The 5,411-nt window shown below is 26.6% G+C and overlaps 1 long non-coding RNA gene across 1 annotated transcript; it reads right to left on the reverse strand.

Moving 5' to 3' along the window:
- Positions 1 to 3,463: 3,463 nt before the first annotated feature.
- LOC103307851 lies at positions 3,464 to 5,411 on the reverse strand. Its single transcript, XR_510264.3, has 3 exons — positions 5,276 to 5,411; positions 3,899 to 4,116; positions 3,464 to 3,843 (listed from the first exon to the last, which is right to left on the reverse strand). It is a non-coding gene; the product is annotated as an uncharacterized LOC103307851 (long non-coding RNA).

Here is a 5,411-nt window from a genome sequence, read left to right on the forward strand (position 1 = left end):
TAGGTGAATTTTTTTAATTTTTGCAACGTTTCATCAGCATGTCAACCGTGTTTTTTGTTGTGCTAAAAAACTATTTGGCCGCAAAAATTTAAAATTAGTCCGCAAAATAACGCATATATTAAAATTTGAAAAATCGGAAATGTATATGCTGTCGAAATGGGGCTTACTGTGGGCAGTATGTACTTCACGATTTTTTCTTGTCCATTGTGATAAAAATATAAAATGTACAATGGATATATGATATTATATTTTTTCACTTATCCAATTGATTACTCTAATCGTGTGTGTTTCAACTTTCAAGTACCTATATACAATATCTATGATTGCCGAGAAAAGCACAATCTACTTTTTTTTTTAAATTTTTTTTTCAATACGAATGTACAACGTTTTATGCGTAGGTATGTTACCTGCATGTAACGTTTTATATGTAGATATGGTGCCTGCATATAAACACTTCCATTTATTATAGGTGAATGTTAACCACGGGCTACGTGCAATTATCAAAAAATATGTAAAGATAATATAATCGTTATAATTATTTAAATACTCTTAAAATGTTCGTACCTACATAAATAGGAAAATACCAGAAAATTCCAATAAAATAATTATATTATTAAATATATTAAGGTCGTAATATGTAAATTCCTAAACGCTCTAAAACAAAAATACAATATCCACGGGGAATGGGGATATGGTGACCAGATGACGACCTGTATCGCGCTTTAAAATTCAAAATAATTAATTTTTCTCGCGATGAAATATTTATCGGGCATTGATTTATAAATTATAGTGGTTGTGGTTCGATTATATATTGTATTATATTATTCTATATATTGATTCCAACCATTCGCTTATCAGTTGTAGATTACCATTTTGCTCAATGACTTGCATTCTATACTTTATTAGATTAAATTATATAATAAATTTAAAACCTGATAAATTACTATATAGTTTGCGATAAATGAATCGTGTCCTATATAAAGAAAAACGTGAAATTATATTTCTCAAATCGCGTACCACAGACATGACAAGCTACAATGCTGTAGTATAATATCATCCATTTCCCAGATGTAGGTATTTCAACAAACCGTAAAAATACGTCATTACAACAATATTCAAAATTTTTTTATTAGAAGTCGAAAATAACTATATAGGTATTGTATGAAACTACAAATACCTCGAATATTCAACTGGACGTCAACTTTCTCATAATAATACGCCATGTGAATCACCGGAACAGTATAATAAAATAACGATATTTACCTATACCATTTACCGATTATTTAAAAAATCAATTAATTAATATTTTCTAAACACATAGTTTCTGTACTTATTGCAAAAGTTGATTCCAAATCTACTCAACAAATTTAAAAATAGTTATAATGATTTTTAAAAATATTTACACTTTTATAAACTTGTTTTACCCAGTTAAAATACATTTGAATCAGAATTAAAAGTATGGATAGAAAAATAGAAAAAAGTTCCTCAGGATGAAAGTCCAACGCCGGCTATTGATAGTTTGAATTAAGTAGGTATCCATAGATTTTTTTCTACAGAAATTATGGTACCTAATTGATGTTAATGTTAGTAACTTTAGTCTTTATCGGTCATTAGAAAGATCGATTTCGGTATTAAAACAATTGAAGTCGCAAGTACTTGAGAAATAGTACAAGCATTGATTATAGAACAGACTACTTGCATAAAAAAAAAAATGACCAAAATCCGACATATCAACGAGGCGTGAAAGATTTTCATGTAAAAGCATTTTTGTTTATCAAAATAGAGCTTCGATAATATTGTCATCGTAAATATCTTTATCAGCGCTTGTACTTATAGCTCACACACAATAATATCGATTTACATACTCTCACACATGCATGTTCCATGTGAATTGAATTGCCTAAATTTTACTCCTTAATAAATGTCAGGCACCGACATCTTTGTAACTAAATTATTATTTTTATACTTAATTATTAAAATATTATGAATAGTTTTGGTACTTAGGTACCTTGTTGTAGTAGGTACATTGGACATATTTGGACATTGGGTAGTAATGACCACGGACTAAGATTTATTCATGAGTCATGTTTGATTTACCCGACTTACACAATTAATAATTATAAACAATGTCATATCATAATTGGAGTATCTAAGCAAAGTATCAACAACTAACCTAACTATTGACATTGATTATAAATATTAATCAACGCTACTAACATACACTGCTATAACTTATAATAAGTTCGATAATCTCTTCCTACGTAAACAAAATAACATAATATTATTTAAAATACCTATAAATACCTATATAAAGGGAGATGTATGAAAAAAGAAATTAAAACGTAGCTAAACTCAATATTTTTGTATATTTTTCTTGGGCCTAGCAAGACAGCCAAAAGACACCATCAAATCTTTTTTTAAATTATACTGATTCCATATTTTGATATTATATTATGTTATATAAGTAAACTTTTACTTGCAGACAAAAAGGACACTAAAATAAGTAACTAAAACAGTAAAAAAAAACCAAGCCTGGGTGTAAATGAGTTAAAAAGTTAGTTTTAATTTTTTAACATTTTACTGTAGCATTTAGCATAATTTTTAATTTAACTGATTTTTATATTTAAGATATAACAAGTTACTTTTAATCAAATCCAAGTTATGTTAATTATTTTTCAGTTACAAATTTATAAAAGATTTTCTACTCATAGCTTAAAAATATCATAATATATATTTTTCTACCTAAAACAAATAAAAAAAAAGTGTACTGAACATTATTGAATTACAGAACATTATTTTTTTTTTTTAGTGCTAGAACTTTTACGGATGTTTCAAATTCAGCAGTAAATTATTGAATTCCCATTAATTGATTTTTGATATTTATTGTTGTAGGTATTACCAAAGCGAATAACTGTAGACTCTTGAAATGTTCATAAAATATTTACAATATTATTTTCCATACATGGTAAAATGTTCAAACTATTTTAACTCATTTTGAACTATTTATAGCCATAATTTTTTCAAATGTTGTAAATTATTTTTCAGTTATGAATGTATTACAGTTTTTCTTTTCATAGCTAATATTACACATTTTAACAGATGGTACCCAACAAGTTTTTTTCTCAGTTAAAAAGAAAAAGTTTACCGGAAATGTACGCTACCTATTTATTATATAGCCATGGCTCGAAAACTACTATATAGCAGGAACCATTTTTGTCCACCTTTTCCTTATTTGTGTCTGTCATCACCGTTTGGGACAGTAAAAACGCTTCAATATTTTCTGGTAGGAAAGTGAATCTAGTTAGTTCTTTGGGATAAAAAGTAAAAATTCTAAATAGTTTTCAAAAGCGTCAATAAAAACAAACAAAATAGGTACAAGGAAAAACTGAGATTTTTACGCAAAACCAGTTTTCGAAAAAATTAATTTTGTTTTTTGTACAACTCGGAAATAAAATACTGAATATAGATGACATTTTCATAGAATGTTTATATATCAACAATTTCTATACTGTAACAGAAAATGCCAAATGGCCATATGCTATTATCAATAGTAAATATAGACATGATGTAATTTGTATAGATGAACCTCATGGTATGAATTCCTATCACTTTAATTTAACAACACTCTTAGTACTTGACGATATGATAGAAGGTTTTCATGTGCCTTTATGATTAATAATCGTATCAATGAAGCAGTACTGACAATATTTTATTCTAAAATAAAATCATTAACAGGACAATTGCAACCCAATGTATTTATGTCCGATATGGCTGAAAATTTTTCCAATGCATGGATTGTTGAAATGAAACGTCCGAAACATATATAATTTATGTTGATCGTGCCTGGAGAAAAAATTTAGTTAAAATCAAATCTAAATATAAGTAATGTGAAACATACAAACTTTTGAGGACTTTACTTCATGAACAAGATCCAAAATCCTTTGAAATAATTTTTGAAGAAGCTGTAAACCAATATTGTCAGCTAATGATGACACTGTTGATTTTGCTAATTATTTTGTTAATAATTATGGTACATGTATTGAATCTTGGGCTTACTGTTATTGTCTTCATGCAGGAATAAATATAAATATGCATATCGCAAGAATGCACCGGACTCTGAAACATATTTATTTAGAAGGTAAAAAAGTTAAACAACTTGATAAGTCTATACATACATTATTGAAATTGTTTAGAGACAAATCTATAGACAGACTTATTGCACTTCATAAAGGAAAAATTACTTCTAAAATTAAAGAATTAAGAAAATGGCACAAAAATAGTCTAGAAATGTCACCTAATAATGTGCTTAAAAATGGAGATTGTTGGAATGTGATGGTAAGTGGTCATGATGACATGTACACTTTAAATAAATTGAAAAACTCCCGTGACTGCCAAATCCTTTGTGATGAATGCAAAACTTTTATTTATTGTTTTTCATGCACATGTATAGATAGTGCAAAAATGGAATTTTTGTAAACATATCTATTTGGTTTGCCTATCTGGAATATCACAAAATATATATATAAAAAACCTAAGTTTGGAAGATAATAATAAAAAAAAATGAGACTGTTAGTATTGTATCTCAACTGAATAATATAGAAGTAATACAGGAAGTAGACAATTTAGAACATGAAAAACAAAAAATTTAAAAACATATTTGATACAATGTTATACTGTTTCAAGTTTAGAAGAACTTGTTGTACTGAAAAAATTTCTGTCGTCTGCACAACCTACATTATTAGCATTAAGAAATAATATTAGTAAAAAGCCTTTTAAAAAAATGTCATTAAAAATTTCACCAAAAAATAAAAAAATTATTCATCAGCGTCGATTCTTTTCTACTAAAAAGACAAAAAAAAACACACAAAAACTTAAGCTATTTTAGTACCGAACAAAATTGAAAGGAATAATATAAGTGCATCCTTATTGTTGATGAATGAAAGAAAGTAAGACACCCGAGATAAGTGTTAAATTTTAAAAATGGTAAATGCCTATTATGCGTAGAAAATGTATAAACTATTCAATTTTTTTTATTTAAATTAAATTATTTTACCTAATTATTATTTATTATTATTATGACAATTAATGTGAACCCTACTATATTATACTTACCGATTTGAATATTGATATTTTATTTTAACTATTTAGCTGTGTCTATACAAGAAATTGTTTGTTGTGTATTATGACGTGTATTGTGTATACCAATTATATTGTAATTATTATTTATTTATTATTATTATGACAATTAATGTGAACCAAACTATATTATACTTACCAATTTGAATATTGACATTTTATTATAACTATTTACATGTATCTACGCAAGAAATTGTTTACCAATTACATATTATAATAAAATTGAACATTTGAATTACTGAAAATTATTTTTATGAACTATGAATGTTTTTTGA

The sequence above is a fragment of the Acyrthosiphon pisum genome, chromosome X, assembly GCF_005508785.2.
Source record: "Acyrthosiphon pisum isolate AL4f chromosome X, pea_aphid_22Mar2018_4r6ur, whole genome shotgun sequence".
Taxonomy (NCBI): Eukaryota; Metazoa; Arthropoda; class Insecta; order Hemiptera; family Aphididae; genus Acyrthosiphon; species Acyrthosiphon pisum.